The sequence below is a fragment of the Anoplophora glabripennis genome, unplaced genomic scaffold (assembly GCF_000390285.2).
Source record: "Anoplophora glabripennis isolate ALB-LARVAE unplaced genomic scaffold, Agla_2.0 scaffold14, whole genome shotgun sequence".
Classification (NCBI taxonomy): domain Eukaryota; kingdom Metazoa; phylum Arthropoda; class Insecta; order Coleoptera; family Cerambycidae; genus Anoplophora; species Anoplophora glabripennis.
Genome location: NW_019416352.1, coordinates 185,062 through 204,515, shown reverse-complemented (window position 1 = coordinate 204,515; position 19,454 = coordinate 185,062).

The following is a 19,454-nucleotide window of genomic DNA, read 5'->3' as shown; positions in this document are numbered from 1 at the left end:
ATCACAAAGAACAAAAGAGATTTCAAAACCCACTTCTGCGGCAAACCAATAATTGTTGGACGCGTGCGTCACCAATACGAATGTCACCAAAGTCCTGTATCGCTTCTAACCAGAACAAAAGATCATCGCGAAGACAAATGCTTTTATGTTTGTGCAGCAATCACTTCATATATATTCTATCAAATGCCTTGCCAAAGTTTAAGAGAAAATATATTTATTTATTTATTTATTAATTTATTTTTATTTCTAACAATAAGATGATGTTAGAATAACTTCTACGCGGAAAAAAGTGTTGGCAGTTTAAATACGTCGCTTCTGACGCCCTCTAGAAGATACAACGAAATCGGTCGATAAATTCGAATTTCTTATCCCAAAAAACTCCCTAAAAATGTAATTTATTTTTTCAACTTCAATACCTTACCCAACTAATTTTAAGCGTTCTATATGCTGGCGAAGTTTGTAACGTTATTTTATTTATTTCTAAAAATAAGTTTGTTTAAAATATTGTATTTAGCGTGAATATAATATATGCAAACATATTTTATTTGTATTTTCGTCAAAGATATAATATTATATAATTTAATAAATAACAAAATCTTAAAATATAGTTGATTAGTAGGCAACATTATATTTTAATCTTTTATTATACTTTTGTAAATTTAGAAATTTTATAGCAATTGTCTTGAATTACTGAAAAAAATCTCTATGTACTCGTACTTACTGCAAATTATTAAACAGAATTTTGCAGCTGGAAAATAAGAAATATGATCATCATATTGTATATCTTCCAATTTTACTTTCAAGCCAATCCCATCCATTAAATGTTTTACCCAAAATTTTTCATAACCAGACATACTTAATAATGCTCATACGGTCAGGTCATTGAAAAAAATATATATTTAATATCCCAACAGAGGATCATAAAAAATTTAAAACGTCCCTGTTTTCAGGTCTTATTATTTTTTATTTTTGAAAAATATAACATTTATGCAAATACCTCTGAAGATGTATGATGTAAACTGATTAAACTGGGGTCAGTAAATTAAGAAAGTTAAACATTTACTGAACCAGCGGAGACACTGGCCTTAAAAAGAAAGAATTTCGAGGCTATTGTGTAAATTCAACCCTATTTTCATAATACCCTGTATTTGTCGGTACGCGGCAACGTTGCCCTCAAATTCGCAATATTCGAATGAGAAATCATAATCGAAAATACGGCTCAGTGGTTCTCTTTGCCTATCTACAACGAAGATCGTCTGATTATTGTGGAAATATGATTTCGTAGACTTCTGCCACATTGCTCCCACAGATTCGATTATTCTCGTTAATTCAACACAAACATCTGCTGAAAATTGGACGTATTTCTAAAATAAAATGATTGCAAACCCTTAAATTCATTAGTCGATAAAGATATTTTCTTTAGATAAATAAAAATCAATACAGTATACTTTACATCGTGAAAGACCAAATTAAATTGTAAAATAAACCTTAATGGCAATAAAGTTGGAGCTAGATATAAGAATACCTCGCTGGAAAGCGTATTACATCTATCTAAGTTGACTACGCAGCTTCTATTTCTTTAAATTTAATCATGTGTTCAATTTCCAGAGCAATACAGTAGACAATATTGGGAAATTTAAATTTAAACTTTCACGTTTTGCATGCAAAGTTTGATTGCATTTAGCGACTGTGCGGCCTGACTTCAAACTTTTGCTATTTTATTTACCTCCGACTTTGCTAAGTTACTTGTAATCCCGGAAGACAATGATCCCGTTCGCGATGTGCCGCTAAGGCGACCGTTTTTCCATTTTCCAGGAAATTCTGTTGCACGGGAAGCAGCGAGTGGGTGTCGGAGCATATACCAGGCCATTTCTGAAGAACATTTGACGGAATAAATAATATAACATGAGAAATATAAGAAGATGGAATTCTTTGTTATATATTTATATTAGATACTGCGGGTATACCCAGTTTCCCGATTTGTAGAACGCTGGTTAAATAACCGAACTTTATTTTTTTAAACTTTATAATCAATTTTATACATTATGAGTCCTTGTCTTCAAAGTACTGAGGGTTGCTTTCGGTGTGCAGCAGAGTAAAACACACTCTCAACGGTTAAAATAAAAGTATTTTTATTGAAAACAAGTTAGTGAAAAAGAATACGTGTTGTCGGGGCGAGCGATTGCTGGAGAGTCCTCGTGGAGTAGAGTCGTAGGTATACGGTCCTTGGCGCCAATCTGCCGTGGACCTTTCCTGGAACCCTGTTGCTTCCCGCGTCTGTTGTTTGCGCTTGCAACTGTTAGACCTGTCCGGGCGCGTCAGGCTGGCGCTCTTGACGTAATACTTAACATGAGTCACTTGCAGACATGTGTATTTACACAGTACTTTTCTCCCATATTCACACACTTTTCCCAGCGGTGTTTCCATTCGCGAAACAGTCCTGGATAGCTTAATTTGAAATGGCCTTGAAAGTCTGTGACGAAGTTGCTTTGATGTCATCAATAATAATCAAAAAACGGTGTCCTTTCAGCACTGATTTTAATTTCGGAAATAAGAAAGGCAGCCAGATTTGATGAGTAAGGAGAGTGAGGGAGGATCGTAATCTGATTTTTGCTACAAAACTGACGAATTGACAAAGCTGACTTGTGTCGTCACAACTCTGGTGTCTTTTCGGATTCTTATACGTAATCGTTGTAAAATACTTTGGGAGTACACAAGGTTCACTGTTTCACCTTGGAATAAGAATTCAAATCCCATTAAAGTCGAAAAAAACAGTGAGCATCACTTTGACATTAGATCGATACTGACGTGCTTTCTTGGGGCGTGGATATCCTTTACTAATCCATTTTGACGTTTGAACTTTTGTCTCAATGTTGTAGCCGTAACCCCAGCTTTCGCATCCTGTTATGATCCTTTCAATTAATGTTACATCGTCAATGGATAATTCAAGGAGTTGCCGACAAACGTCCACACGATTTTCTTTCTTTTGTTCGGTCATTAAACGAGGACAAATTTTGCTGCAAATCCATGCATGTTCAATTTTTCAGTCAAAATTTCATGGCAGTACCCAATTGAGATGCTAACCTCTTTTGCAATTTCTCTGACAGGCGATTGATGATTTGCACGCACCAGATCTTTTACTTTCTAAACGTGGGAATCATCAGTTGAAGTCGAAGGCCTTCGTGGTCGAGGATCATCTTCAACTGACTGACGTCCACTTTTAAGTCGTAAAAACCCTTCGTATCATTGTGTACGACACAGAGCATCATCTCCGTAAGCTTGTTTCAGAAGTTGAGACGTTTCCGTGAAAGTTTTCCCCAGTTCAAGGCAAAATTTTACGTTGTATCGTTGTTCCAAAAAATCGCACATTTAAAAAATTGTCACTAACACTTAAACACGTTGCACTCAAATAACAATATCATGAAAACTAAATAAGAAATCAACATTCCAAAAAATCGCACATTTCAAAAATTGTCACCAACACTTAAACACGTTGCACTCAAATAACAATATCACGAAAACTAAATAAGAAATCAACAATCCAAGAACATGTTGCCAAAAGCATATCACTAAATATCTCTATTAAGGCCGCGTAATTCAAAAAGTTCGGTTATTTTCTGAACAAACCTCGTATATAAGCCTAACAATGTTTCTTTTAATGAAACATACTGTTTACTTTTACATAAAGTAATACGTAACGTTTTTTCAGTATTACCTGGTGATAAAACGTTTGAAGGTTCCATCTTTAATATTAAAAAGGTATACATAATTAAAAGAGTATTTTTTTTATTTATCTAAATGATCACTTTTTACAGCGATATCTTAAGTAGGTAAGGGTAGTAGGTAGTAGGTTCGTCTAAGACGAACATCTAAAAACTATAAATTCTTCAAAATAGCAAATCCTAAGCATGCTACGTTTTTCTTTAGGTGCTAATTTTCAAAAAATATATATTTGCAGTAACCCCTATTATACTAATTTCTATAACCCCTATTATACTAATTTCTATAAAGAAGTACCTAACATTTTCACCACACATTCGAGCATGAAAAAATCATTTTTATTATTCAATATATTCAATGTTCTTAAAGGAAAAATAATATTAAGAGCGATAGACGTTCCAAGTCTTTAATCACAGATTTTGATTATTTTAAACAAAACTGTTCCAAATAAATAATACAAAGAAGTTCATTTATGCTTAAAACAACGACGAAAGGAGCATTATTTTATCATGTTTAGTTTAGTTTAGGTAATGCTTAGAAGAAATGAGACATCCTGTATAATTGAAAATAATTTTAAAATGCACTTTTTTGTATTATTGAAGAAAATTATTTAAAAAATCCTACTTAAATGGGTCACCCTGTACAATTTTAAACTTGTAACACTTATCTTTTTTAATTATATTTATTATTTTAATTTAATTATTTTTCTTTCATTCAGTTTTTTTCTAAATTGTTACAATTTGCACATTTGCACTAACATTTTACACTTTTTCTTGCACAAATAATATTTAATAATTAAAAATAAATCAAGAAGTCTAGAAAGGAAATGGGATAGTGAAATCAATAAAGATTATATTTATTCAATGCACTTGTTGATTTAATAATTTTTGTATTTCTGTAATTTTTGTTTCTTTTAAATTTTAACTGTTCAATTATTGTTTTGCTAAGACAATTTAAACATTGTAACAATTAACACATTTATTTCATGTTACAAATCTCTTATAATTACTGTGTTTTCGATATGTCTATAAGGGAAGTAAATAAATAATATTAAATTTCATGTAGAAGCTGTAGAAGTAAAATCAGAATCACATTGTTGGAAAGTCACGAGGAAACTCACTATTAAAAGTATATCGATACCCTTGTTCTAATATGACATAGGTATCCCACATTGGGAAAATTTTTCCGGAGAGTCACTGTTATAATTAAAGAATTAGTAAATTTTTATTTCTTAGGCTAATTAAAATATACCAAGTAACAATAAATTGAAGAAAAAAAAAACTTTTAAATAATTGTATAATTATATTAAAAAAAATATTTTTAATTGCCTTCTTGTTAATTTGTCATTGTCATTGTCATTGTCATTGTCATTGTCATTTGTATTTTGTTAAAATTAACTTAAAACTAATCGACTAGTATATGGGATACGATATATTAGAATATTTATTTAAAAATAGTAAATAAACAATTTAAGATAAGCTGCACAACATTATTATGATTCCATTTTTCGAAAAAAGTGGAATTGTCAAATTTTGTGGGATACGTCATATTGGAACGAGTGTAACGATATAACTTCAAAAATATCTCTAAAACTCGCCCTCTATTTAGGCGAGAACTTTGGATTCACCGAATTGTCATCGTGACCCAATTCCGTTCAAGGATTTTCTTTCCTCATCGGCGTTTTTTCTTCCTCCGAAAAGATGTCCCCTCTATTAGCGAACCGGTGTCGGTGTTTTGTAGCTCTACTATCTGATGAGAAGAGGAACAGAATTTATGAGGACGTGGGAGCGGGGGAGAGGGGCGCAAATTTACGGCGTACACCCGGAGAACGGCGTCTTAATTAAACTGTGACGACTCTATTAACTCGCCGCGGTGTCGCCCTCCTCCTAGTTTTACGAGGACGCCGACGCTTGAACCGAAGGTCCGTAAAGGGCTATGTCCTGATCCGGGATGATTTTGGTTAAGGAGGTCCTCGTGTAGAGATCGACTTTATGGTCAATGGTGGACACGACGTAAATGTCTAGATTAATAAGGCCTTCACGTTTCGTGCGTGACGTCACTTCGTTAGGTAGTACAATACATCGTTAATGATATGAGTGCCTTATTTTAAAAATTCTGTGAAATTAAATGGACATAAGATGTGCAGATGTAGCTCCGCAGCTAAAGTATATATTACGTAAAACGCCTCGAAAAAAAGTATATGGTATAACATTTAGTTAGTCTTTTGGATTCATGTTAGAAATATACGTTTTAAAAGGCTTCCTATTAAAACAGAATTGCCAATCAAAAAATAAAGTCTTTTGTCACAACTTGTAAAATTTTTCATAGTTTTAAAACCAATGCTAGTAATATCGTACGTTCAAAAGTATGTAAAATAGCAATTGGTGCACAGACATGTTATTTGTGACAATATTTAAGTAAATTCGACTAAATAAAAACGTAAAACTATAATTTTTACTGGAACTTAGTTTTTGTATTATTTTATCTGAGAAACGAGATTTTTAAGTGGCTTTCCCCAGGGCTCGATGCTGGGTCCTATTTTCTTTCTAATTTATGTATCGGATCTTACGAAGAACTATACATATGGTCACTGTCCTATGCTGACGACTTGAAGTTGTTCTCATCACCTTTGACTTTACAAAATGACCTTGATCTGATTACTCGTTGGTACAATAAATGGTCCCTATCTCTTAATTACTCTAAATGCTGTGTGATTTGTATGTTCAAAACTAGCTTTAAGTTAAATTACACAACTGAAGGCCATAAATTAAATATTATGTCACAGTATAACGATCTTGTCGTGGAATGCTCATGTATCCAAAAAGTGTAAACTGTAATAAGTTAATTTACATGATTTGTATATCTTTCCGAAATCTTAAAAACGGTTACTTTTCTCAAGATTTATAATATACAGGGTGATTCAGAACTTAACCAAAACAAATTTGGATATACAAGAGACTCTTACAAATACAATTTTATAAAGAAAAAATCGAAAAGGGCAGTTCGAAAATGATTTAAAAATACACTTCTGCGCGACACTGGAAACTGGTTCACTGTAAAACCTGAATACGCACAAAGGGACCGACACGACGGCGGCGGCAAAGTTTGATAAAAACAGACAAAAACTTGAAAGAATTTCGCAAGGAAAGAAATACATATAACTTTATAGCACCTATTTTATATCAGCAAATTCAACAGCTTTTGACGCTATTGTTATTATTAATTAATAAAATTAATTTGTGGTTTTAAAATTAATAAAATAATTTGACATACCTGATGTTACAACTGTTTTGTCCACCGACACCGATGTGTAAACACATTTGGGCCCGTCTTCCTCAGTTTCTACAAGTTATCACAAATGTTGTCATGTTTCACCATAAATTAAAACGATTTTCATCAACTTCGAGTTACTATACACGCAAACCATTTTTGACACTAACTACTAAAAACCTATTGTAAACACTATCGCAACGACGATTGTAAAATGGGATTCGGAGTCGCTGAGGCCACGTGGCTCTCTACGCGTATTGCAAATGACGCTAGAGACTACAGTTGTCCAAGGATGTAATGCTTAAAAGTACCACAACTTCAATAATTTTTTTCTCCGAAATTATAGGGATTTTACAAAATTTTTTTACGATATTGATTATATTTCTCATGCCGCATCTATTCCTATTTTTTTTGGACATTCGCCAATTAGAAGGTGTTCAAAGACATGCTAGTAAACTCGTGGGGTTTCAGTGTCTTCCTTACGTAACATGTCTCACATTCTTAAATCTACAGTCTCTGGGGAGGTGAGACTACCAGGTCATGTTTTATAATTAAATATAATTAAAGGAACATATTCACACACATACAAGACAGTACTTTCTATCCAACCGTGTATTTGACACTTGGAACTCATTCTCGAAGAATGTGATATCAGTACCTTCGATCAATTCCTTCAAATCCAAACCTGATAATTTTATTTTTAATAGTTATTATTTTTGTTTTACATATTTTATTTATTCAATTATTATTAATTGGAGATGTAATCAAGTAATATGGAAGGTAATATGGTGCAAGCGTCAAGCAAAGGACAGAGTAAAGAGATAATTGCAAAATTGAAAAATAATAAGAGCTCAAGGAGTAACAAATTGACAACAGAGAAAGAAGAAGAGAAACTAACCACATTGCAGAAACTATTATCCAAAAGATTATTTTCGCCTGTTCAATATAATTCTCTTCTCCTTAAATTCACCGGCCAACAAAAAAAAAGTTATGTGAACTGTACATGCAGCATATGATATCCTGTGTATTTTTGTCTCCATCACCCTTCAGTTTTCCATAAATCGCTGAATACATTCAGAAAAAAGGCGAATTTTGAGAAGTGACGAGATCTTGACATGCGGTATATGGTTTCCCGTGTATTTTTGTCTCCTGAACACAAATCCATAGTCTATTTTGCTCCATCACCCTTCGGTTTTCCGTAAATCGCTGAATACTTTCAGAAGATCGCTAAAAATCTTCAATAAAATGGAGAAATTTGGGAAGTGACGAGAACTTAACACATGACACATGTTTTTCGACATAATTTTACCTCCTGGATCCGAATCCGTTGTCAGAATTACTCCATAACCCACTAGTCTTCAAAAAATCGCTGAAGATCTTCAAAAAAAGGGCGAATTTTGAGAAGTGACGAGGTCTTGTCATGCGGCATATGATTTCCCGTGTATTTTTGTCTCCTGAACACGAATCTATAGTCTGTTTTGCTCCACCCTTTCGTTTACCGTAAATCGCTGAAATCTTCAGAAAAATGGAGAAATTTAGGAAGTGACGAGCTCTTAACACGTAACACAGGTCCTCCTGGATGGAGCAAATCTGACATTGGATTCGAATTCCGAAGCTAACAATACGTGCGAAAATATATGTCACATGTCAAGATCTCGTCACTTCTCAAATTTCGCCCTTTTTCTAATTATCTTCAGCGATTTTTTGAAGACTAGAGGGTTATGGTGTAATTCTAACAACGGATTCGGATTCAGGAGGTAAAAATACGTCGAAAAACATGTGTCACGTGTTAAGTTCTCGTCACTTCCTAAATTTCTTCATTTTACTGAAGATTTTTAGCGATTTTCTGAAGGTATTCAACGATTTACGGAAAACTGAAGGCTGATAGAGCAAAACAGACTATGGATTCGTGCTCAAGAGACACAAGTACACAGGAAATCATTCGCCGCATGTAAAGTTCCCATAACTTTTTTTTTTGTTGGCCGGTGTATCTTTCCATTTTTGTCTTTAATATTTTCTTCTCTCGTTCTTCACTCTTTGTTATGGATTTCTAATATTGTTATTTCTATCATTCTGTTCTATTCGTTTCTTTTCTTATTTCTTAGTACTATTTTAGTTTTCCTTCTTTGTTCTTCATATTTAAACCGCGCTTCCTCTATTTCTTTTTGTGGCATCTTTTGATCTTTGATCTTCTAACCATTCCTTTTTCTTAATTTCCCTATTGTATTTCTTACAACCCAATTTTATCTTTGTTTCTATTTCCGCCCATATTCCTTCTATATTTTTCGTTTCACTTGCGTTGCTGCCTATATTTGTTAGTTTTTTACTTAAATTGTTTTCATATTCTATTTTTTCCTTATTCGTTCTTAGTCTAGCAATCATTATTTCTTACTTTTCCTCGTCTGATTTCTAATTTCTAGCAAATCTATTTGTGTTGTATTCGTCGTCTTTTACTTCATTGTCAATATCCCAAGAAATTAATAGATAAAACACTGCATCTCGGTAAGGAGTGACATTTACTAACTTTAATTCAATTGTTTCATTTCAACGTCCTTTATCTAAAGCTGTTCTTAATGGGACACCCTGTGTATATACTTCAGTGAGCATCTAGCTGCTATAGTCTGTTTGGAAATGAAAGAGAGTAATAAAACCCCGAGATAAGAACCGGCCATGGGCGTGGTAATATTTCGTTTCAGGTAATTATCGGGTAACACTAATGCTAACAAAATGACAGGGATTGGAAAATCGTCTATCTACAGACTTTTAAAGGAAACAAAAAATGAACAAGATACTGTAAATCCCCCAAAATCATCTACAGGGAGGTCAAAAGTCGTTATAGATGATTTCTTCAAAAATGTCATTCGCAGAAAAGTACACTCATTTTATTTTAAAAAAGAAATACCAACGCTAAACAAAATTTTAAGTGAACTTTCAGAGGACAACGATTTGCCAAAAATCAGTAGAAGCAAATTATGGGCCGTCTTACGAGAGTTGAATTTTTGCTGGGAAAAGCAGAACAGGAAGTCAGTTCTTATCGATAAAGATGAAATTATTTGTTGGCGAAGATCCTACTTAAGATCAATTAGAAAATTCCGTGACGAAGGGAGGAATATTTATTATCTAGACGAAACTTGGGTCAACGAGGGATATACTGTAACAAAAGTATGGCAAGATAAAAATGTAAAAAGTTTTCGACAAGCATTTTTGGATGGACTTTCAACAGGGTTCAAGGCACCTTCAGGTAAAGGGCGAAGATTAATAGTGACACATATAGGTAGTGCCAGTGGTTTTGTAGATGGCGGTTTACTTTTATTTGAATCTAAAAATACAGGTGACTATCACGAAGACATGAACGCAGATGTTTTCGAAGAGTATTTTACACAGATGTTGGATCTTATTCCTCCGGGGTCTGTAATTGTCATGGATAATGCCAGTTACCATTCACGGCAGACCGAGCGGACGCCTACGACTGCTTGGAGGAAAGCCGATATAATTCAATGGTTATCCGGAAAAAACATTTCTTTTGAAACAAATATGGTGAAAAAGGAACTTTTGACACTTGTCAATCTTAATAAAGATCAGAAAAAATATGTTATCGATGAAATGGCAACAAATCGCCAAATAACGGTACTACGGTTACCACCTTATCACTGTGAACTTAACCCAATCGAATTAGTCTGGGCGCAGGTAAAAGGAGATGTAGCGCGAAATAATACGACGTTTAAATTAAGTGACGTGAAAATTTTGTTAAAAAATTCCTTGGAACGAGTAACTGCAGATAACTGGCAAAGATGTATACATCATGTACAAAAAGAAGAGGAGAAAATGTGGGAACTCGATAATTTAATTGACGTTACTGTGGAACCTATCGTTATCAATCTAGGAGACGAAGATAATTCATCAGAATATTCAGAGGATGAATTTTAATATACCTACTTTTTTATTTTCTTTATTGTACATTTATACAACACTACATTTACTCACCATAATTTGAATTTTCAAAATACATATATTTTTGTGTGGAATAAAAGTCTATTCATTAAATTTAAATAAATATTTTGATAATAATATTGAATAATTTTATTTGAATTACTAAAAACCCTCTTAACCCGGTTATGATGCTTAAAGTAGCCTCATGTTTTGAAATGCTGTTTTTATATTGTTTACTTATAAGAGAAATGGACCGAGAAATTGAAGCGGCATAGACAAAGACGGATTGTCGGGGATTAAATTTTAGCTACCTGCTACAATTTAGTACAGTCCGATCGCACAAAGTTTTTTTAAAAGTACACCTCATCTATACCGAAAATGCATAATATAAAAATATTGAATATAAGCACCAGTACTACATTTATTTACGATTTGCATACATAATAAGCTTTTATTACTCTCTTTCATTTCTAAACAGACTATAGATGCTAGATGGTAGCAGAAACACTTAATTTTAAGTGGCATACTAATATTACACTAATTCTGATATTTCGCGTACAGTTTCGGGCGCGCCGGGGTTTGTCGGGCTGAAAAATGTTTTTGAGGAAAGTGAATGAGCGAGCGAGGGACCAAGGACACAAAGCCCGTGTGCCTTATTCCATCCGTCCTCCTCGAGGGAATGTACGGATAATATCCTCCGGTATTTATAACGGAGAGTGGATACACACACACACACACACAGGCATGAATTTGCTCGTTTGCTTTGTTTTATTGTGCGGGACCCCCGTTGAATAGGTTAAAGCGTAAACGTGCATGCATAATGTAGTACATTTTTGGTTAAATGTCGGATAAGGAAATGTCGTTTTCGTTAATTAATGCGGACAGCGGGATTTATGTTTGGGCCGGGGTGGGCGCGGGGTGTTTATCTGGGCTAATGGAACGAAACCTGGGCCCGGCCAGTCTTGCAAAATAACCTGAAATATATGACGCACACAGATTATTCATTGAATAGAACAATAGAAAAGAATAGTTGTTTTTGTAACTAGAACACAAAATGGTACTTTTGCGTTCAAGAATGGAAGGAATTTCGAAAACTGCAATAAAATAAGACATTTGTGTTATACAGGGTCGGAAAGTCCCCATGGTTCATCGGCCGTTACGTGAGAGCGATAAAGTAAGTCATGGAAATCCGTGCGATAGAGAAAGATGGCTAAAATGAAGGCGTCTAATAGTCACCGCCCATTTCGCCCTTCCACAAATAAGAAGTGAATTAGACGCTTTCATTATAGCCATATTTCTCTATCGCACGGATTTCTATGACTTTCTTTATCGCTCTCACGTAACGGCCGATGAACCATGGGGACTTTCCGACCCTGCATACAACAATTTCATTTATATTTGTTGAAAGCGTTTGAACCGTGTTTGAATCAAGACGGTTTAGGCGCGATGACTATCATAACGATAGCAGACTAATAAACAATAAAAATTAGTTGTTTGAAAAAATAGTGTCAGAATTCAGGCAGTTTCAGAAAGACCTCGCATAAATACAGGGGGTGATAGTACGACAAGAAATAAGAATTTTTTGTCTTGTGAACTATATGTCTATCTCCTCTTGTTTTCGAAATACAGAGCGACAAAATAAAATTTTTTAAATAGAATTTTTACGAAAATTGGTTCGAAATATTTTTATTTAATTTGGTATTTCTGGGTTTTTAAGGATGCCAAATACGCTGGTACAATTATTTTTTAATATTTCATAGAGGGCGCTAGTTATCCTACATTCCTATTACATTTTAAGTTCTAATTTTTTAAGGTTAGGTTTTTTACTATTCGGGCTCCATTTTCTAATGTACAATTTTATTTTCTAAAAATAATGTACTCTTGTTAGAACTTCCTAATGTGGACGGTTTTCGAGAAAAAAGGCTTTTTTAATTAAACTCTTACAATAAAATAAGTGACTTTTCTCAAAGTAGAATTATGTCAAAACTTATTTATGGATGTCGCATAAACAACGCATACATTCTTAGTAATATTTTAAACTCTAATTAACCTTATATCAAAATTTTAGTATTTTAGTGACTGTATTTAGTAATGACTAATTACAGTCACGTTAAGTAGAGTTTAAAATATTACTGAGAATGTATGCGTTGTTTATGAGAAATCTATCAATAAGCTTTGACGTAAGCCTTCTTTGAAAAAAGTCACTTATTTTATACACCTTTATACAGAGTGTTCCTAAATATCATGTACATAAGGGAGGGGGTAATTCTTTGGCTTATTTTATGACTAAAAGTTCATATAAACATAGGTTCGCAAACGCTTCGTTACCGATCTACAGGGTGTTGAAATTTTAAGATTTTTTTAGTTTTGTCTCCATAGCTCCCACAGTTTTTGAGATGTTTAGCTCAAATTTGGAATATAGGTTACGCTGTAGGGTTTACATCATTGTGCATGCCAAATGCTCGTGATATTCTACAGAGTGATATTTTTTTTGGGGTTCATGCCCCATTTTCTTCCCCTGATAAACAGATATATCCACGATAGATACTAAAATAGAAAACTGGAGTACGAAAAGAAACAGAAAAGTGTAACGTACTTACTCCAAGCCTCGCAAGAAGTAGATTTGCAAAAATGACAAGACTATTTCTGAAAGGAAGGAATGGAACTTGGCAAGATGTACGGGGTTATTTACATAATATTCTACGTCGTTTATCAAGACAAAAAATAGTGAAGCCCATGTACGAAACTTTTGGATATTGCGTTTCGAGGATATAAACCAATCTTGGTTTTTTAATGGAATAGCATGTATTCCTGTTTTTGAAATTATCTCTTGTGATTACAACAATACGGGGTGTTTTCAAAAGAAGTAGCACAAATGGTACCGGTGAATCTATAGCTAAATAGAACATGATATAAAAATGACCTTAGGAAATTGTTCACCTCTTAGGAGATGTAGCCTCTCAAAGTTTCCAAAAAAATATTGAATAGCGGATGTAATTTGAAAACCAAAAAAGGCATAATAGTCAAATTTTACACAATTTTTTTACTAATGCATGTGCAACTTCTCAACAATTTTTCGAAAATTTCTGCCTCTTGGAGGGGGTTGAAGTAAGCATCCCCTAAGTTATTTATTTTTTTGCTACAACTTTTTTGTTTGACAAAAATTTAATATTCAAAAATACGTATTAGATAGCCTTGATTATTTTAAGACTTTTACCTCTTTCACTTTTGTGCTCTAAAATCGTTTATTAAAAAAAAAAAATGAAATGCATTATCATTTGCATTACTACTCGCCCGATTGCAACTAAAAAATATGATATACCTGTAAGTAGTACCTCAGTAAATGAATCTAAACATGTCCACTGAACAACCAACACAATTCTCTACACACGTGCGGTAGTACTATTATTAATTTGATTGATCGAGCCGAAGTAGGTCATGAAATTTACACTTTTATTAGTTTATTTTAGTCAGTTAAATCATTAGTGCAAGATTCATCAGCTTACATTAAATATCTTTATTTCTTTCTACTTCAACTTCTCATATCTCGGGGCCTAATAGGTTTGGACACTTGTAAGCAAGTACAGTTTTTTAGCCCAACGCAATCTTGAAGTCATGATATTTACCTAAAAACACCTTGTACAGAGTATGCGACATTATACGGTTTCCGAAACGACAGCAAAATAATTGAAACGAAACTCTACAAATTACTCATCAGAAGACCTCAAAGAAAAAGCAATCCAACAGAGGCTCTTCAAGGAAAAAAAAATCAAATCAAAATTTAATTATTTTTTTTACGAGAAAAACGTCCTAAAGCGGTATATCAAGGATAATGAAGGGTATTACTCATTGAATTGTTAAGGAAGCCTTTGAGTACATACCTATACAAAAAAACATTACTCTTGGCCCAATCCAATCGTAAAATACGTCTGAGGAATTACTTGGAAGGAAATCATCCATCCATCAGCAATTTGCGACGTAAGGGAATCAATTCGGGTTACGCAGAGTGGTTAAGTAAATAAAGATTGGGGGGAAGCGGGACTGTGCCGGCTGCATCAGAGAAAGGATCCCGCATAAACCTTATGGATTTCAGGTCCCGGTGGATTTGTCTGGATTTTTGATATTTTGTACTTGATATCCTCCTGGTCAAAAGGGCACAAAGTCTAAAAATGGACACCGAGAAGCAAAGTCCCCTAAAATTAAACATTTCTTGAGATACAGTGCACTTTTTAATTTTGTCGTTTTTTTTTTTAATTCAACTACATATCTATTTATTTTATTGTAATTTATCTTGTATTTGCAATACGTTGAGCAAGACTATACTGTGCAAAACCGTACTTATCTTATCAACTTCGACGTCACCTGTTACATAGGTGTTGTATAACAGTGAAAACGTAATGTTAATGGTCGATAGAAGGAAGCACAAAAAACAGGCACTTAGGAGGGGAAATTCTGGAAGGAAGCCTAGATAGTTGAAGATAGGCAGTTGAAGTGAGAACAGTGTGCAGATAGGTAGCAAGACGATCGGCGGACAGTGTAGTGTGAAAAGTATAGAAGTAGTGGAAAATTAAGTGTTTAACCAGTATTAGTTAGCAGGTAATATTATTTAAGTACTTTGTTGTTAATTGTTCTATATAATCTTATGATTGTGATGGTTATAGATGTTTCATGGTAATAATTCTTTGTATGTTTAGCTTTCATTGTTTTATGCTCAGGGGCGTATATTTTCCCAACGTAAGATTGTTACAATTGTTGTTATTAACGATTGCCCATTGTTTATTACATGTAAAAATATATATATGCATATATATGTATATATTGTCGTATATATATAACGACTTCTTTGTTTCACATCTAACTTGGTTTTGTTATGATTACGTTGTTCGAAAAACCTAGATGTTTCATGATAATAATTCTGTATATGTTTAGCCTTCATTGTCTTACGCTCAGGGGCGTGTATTTTCCTAATATAAAATTATTACAATTATTATTATAGATTGCTCATTATTTATTACATGTTAAAATATGTATATTGTCGTGACCGCCCGGATATTGCAATAACGACTTCTTTATTTCACATTTAACTTGTTTTACCATGATTAAGTTGTTCTTTGATTTCTTGTGCTCACTTTATGTCATACGTCTATACGAGCCTTGTTGAGTTTACTAACATTTTCGCCCGTGCGGAACGAATCTGGATTAAGCTCGATTGCCTCCCGTATGGGACTCCAGTGTTATGAAGGATCTTCCGAAATCTCAACTATAGCTGGATTGCCTCCCGTATGGGACTCCAGTACCTTCCGGCTCTGCCGGCTAACTAACACCAAACCTCTTCAGTTTTACTTGGAAGTGTGTATGACTAATATGAGGTAACAGATGACATTTAGTGACACATTAAATGAGACAGGTCTTATTTATCATTAGCAAAGGTTCTTAATTTATGCCTTTGGTTAGCGGTTGTTTTGTATTTATATTTGGGTGGTAAGAGCAACGATCGTGGGTTTCTCTGCCATGCTCTTTCCCCACAGGAGCTCTAGGTGAGCCTGGCACTCTCCTTTTATGTTTAATGGTTGTTAATGTTTTTGTTGTTCTTTCTATTTGTCACATGTTTAATTTGAATTGTATGTAAATAAAGGTTAGGTGTATTTACTCTGCTTTTGTTTTATATAATTAAACCATACATCCCCTCTACAAAGTTAGTAGCCAGCGACTTCCGGTCAATTAAAAAAATAAATACACACAACGTAGGTAGTCCTTATGACGATCACATATTTTTGGCCACAACTACGTTTACCTATTTTTTGTCGAACCTAGGGTTGTTATACTACAATACAAATAAATAAATAAATCAGGATATCAGGATATATAATTGGATATCTTAAAACTAAACTCGAGGAACGCGTTATATCACTCCACTGGAGTCCGAGAGGATGCAACGGACAATGCAGCCCCAAGTTTTCCCCACTTACCCCTACTTCAGCCTCGTCCTCGGCTTCCTGCGATCGGTGCTCATCTGGCCGCCGCCACCGGTCCTGCTCTAAGGCCTCTAAGGATGGCTTTAAATAGCCGCTAAAAGGTTATCTTTAAATACCCACTTGATTGCTGTCGCTCTTACCCAATAAACTTAATGCGCGTTGTCAACGGCTCGCGGACGAAAATAAACGCGCCAATGTTGTTGTTTCGCCGAGATAAGGTTTTTACGCCATCTGATATTCCGCAAAGGAAATTAAACCCGCAAGGGTGAAAAAATTATACGCCTATTTAATTTACTTTTTATGGTTATGCGTTTGCGGTGCAGTCTGTTGCCTTGCGTCTGCCACATGGAACAGTAGCGACTCGTGGCATCAAAAATAGGTAGAAATATACCAAATTCAATACAATACAAATACAATTTTGATGAAACGGCCGAACTATTCTGAACCGCGAATCTTAATGTTTTTTATTAACAAATTAGTCATTGACATATCATTACGTAGTAATATTTAATAGTATTTAAGTTAAAAGTTCATATTTTATTTCTCTTACCAATATTTTTCTTTAATAAAATAGTTTTGAGAGTGTTATTACTTTTATAAATAATATTAAATATATTAGTAGTAAAATTATACCTGGTGGAACTATTATGAGCCTGGGCAGTACGACGAAGTACCTGTAAATTTAAAGTTTTCAATATTTTTCTTTGTTGTTTGTAAAAGTATCAAAATACACATTCTGTTTGTGGCGCTCCTGTTGTAGAAGTCGAATTTATCACCATACTGAAAAAAATTTAATTTGTGCAAGAGATTTATCAAACATCCATCTGTGCTCCAAAAGACTGGACTTTTGTGAAACGTACTATTAATATTGAAACACATAAAACAGACACAGCAGCTCAATAGGAAGAAAGCTTTCTTAATGAAGTACATGCCTATTCGGATACAAGTACTCGAAATCGAAAATAGGATAGTTAGACCGATCGTAATAACTCATTTAGAGGGGGAAAAAAAGAAAATTGTTACCTGGACTTTTATAAGTGGAAATGGTAAAGGGACTTATAATAAACGAAAAAAAAATAAATGCGTGAGCAAGGGCGGCGGAGGGTTGATTTGGGGGGGCGGGGGTGAAAAGTTATGAAAAATTGTATCATTGGGATTTCTGGCGAAAGTTGACGTCAAACAAAAAAGTATCTAATATAAAAGTGGTAGATCATACAAAAATCTACAACTTTTGTAGGGATTACTTTTTAAAATAATCTCAAAATTTCCGAGAAAAATGCGAAAAACTGTTTTTTTTTCTGATTTTTCGTTTTTATTTCTCATTGCCGCACAAATAATTTAATTTTAACTAAACTTGTTAAAAGTATACCTTTCTGTGTCTCAAATTTCCACAAATTTTTTTAGATAAAAAAATTAAGACGTTTCTGAGATATTCATTTTTTTCGGCCTGAAACACTTTTTTTTCAGAGAAAAATTCTACTTAAAAAAATCATCGTACAGAATTCTGCCGGTAATAATTTTTTTCGTTTTGACATATACTTTTTGGTGAAATAAAAAAATCTGTAATAGTTCAAAAACATGCTCAAAAATGCAAAGAAAAAAATGACTTGCAACAATGAATTTTTCAGTTATTGTTGATAATTTGTTTAAATTAAAAAAAAACATTCAAAAACTGATTACACCATTCAATTCTACGTAAAAAAATAAAAAAAACTGTCTCATTGTTTGACCCAAAACTTTATTTTTTGTACAGTATTGCTATGAACATAAGTCGAATAGTGAATTAATGAAATCAATAATAATTTTTTTCCGTAGGATCAAATTATTTTTTTTTAAAATTTTGATGAATTCATAGATATACAGTTTGTCTAAGATGAGATAGCATAAGGATCTAGGAAACGGTAAGAGATACGAACGAGGTGGCTCAGATTAGAAAAAGTTGTGTTTTTTTTATACCTAACAATATGCCGTTTAGAAAGTTTTAAAATTCCGGGTAGTTCCGGAGATATCCGGAAAAACCCGAAATTTNAATTTCGTATTATTTTTTTTTTAGGTGCAACTTTTTAAATTATTGATTAAAAAAAATTGTTGGATATTTTGTGCTGAATTGACTTTTATACTGTTATGACTTCCTCCAATAGATATTTTGAAAGCGTTCAGAGCCGTACTTAGGAAAAATTTTAAATGATAACTAAAAACCTTTTTAATGATTGAAATAGTAATATCATCTAATTCAGAATTAAAAATGACTAGATTTAGTTATAAAAATACCAGCTACATATTTAAAAAATTAACCTGATGATTGCCCCTCGAAGACAAAACGTCAGATTGCAAAAATGTTGACGCCATTGGATAGAGCAAAAAAGTGGCAATGTAAATATGCAATTTATTTTAAAATTCGTTTTCAAATAAAGCCTGAAAAAATATAACGATTTTGCAAAATTTCGGATTGTCGGGTTTCACGTAACTTTGCAGTTAATACTTCGTCTTGCTGAAATCTCAAATCATCCAGATATAATTTATGCATTTGTAATTCGACTTAGATGTTTATAGTAATAC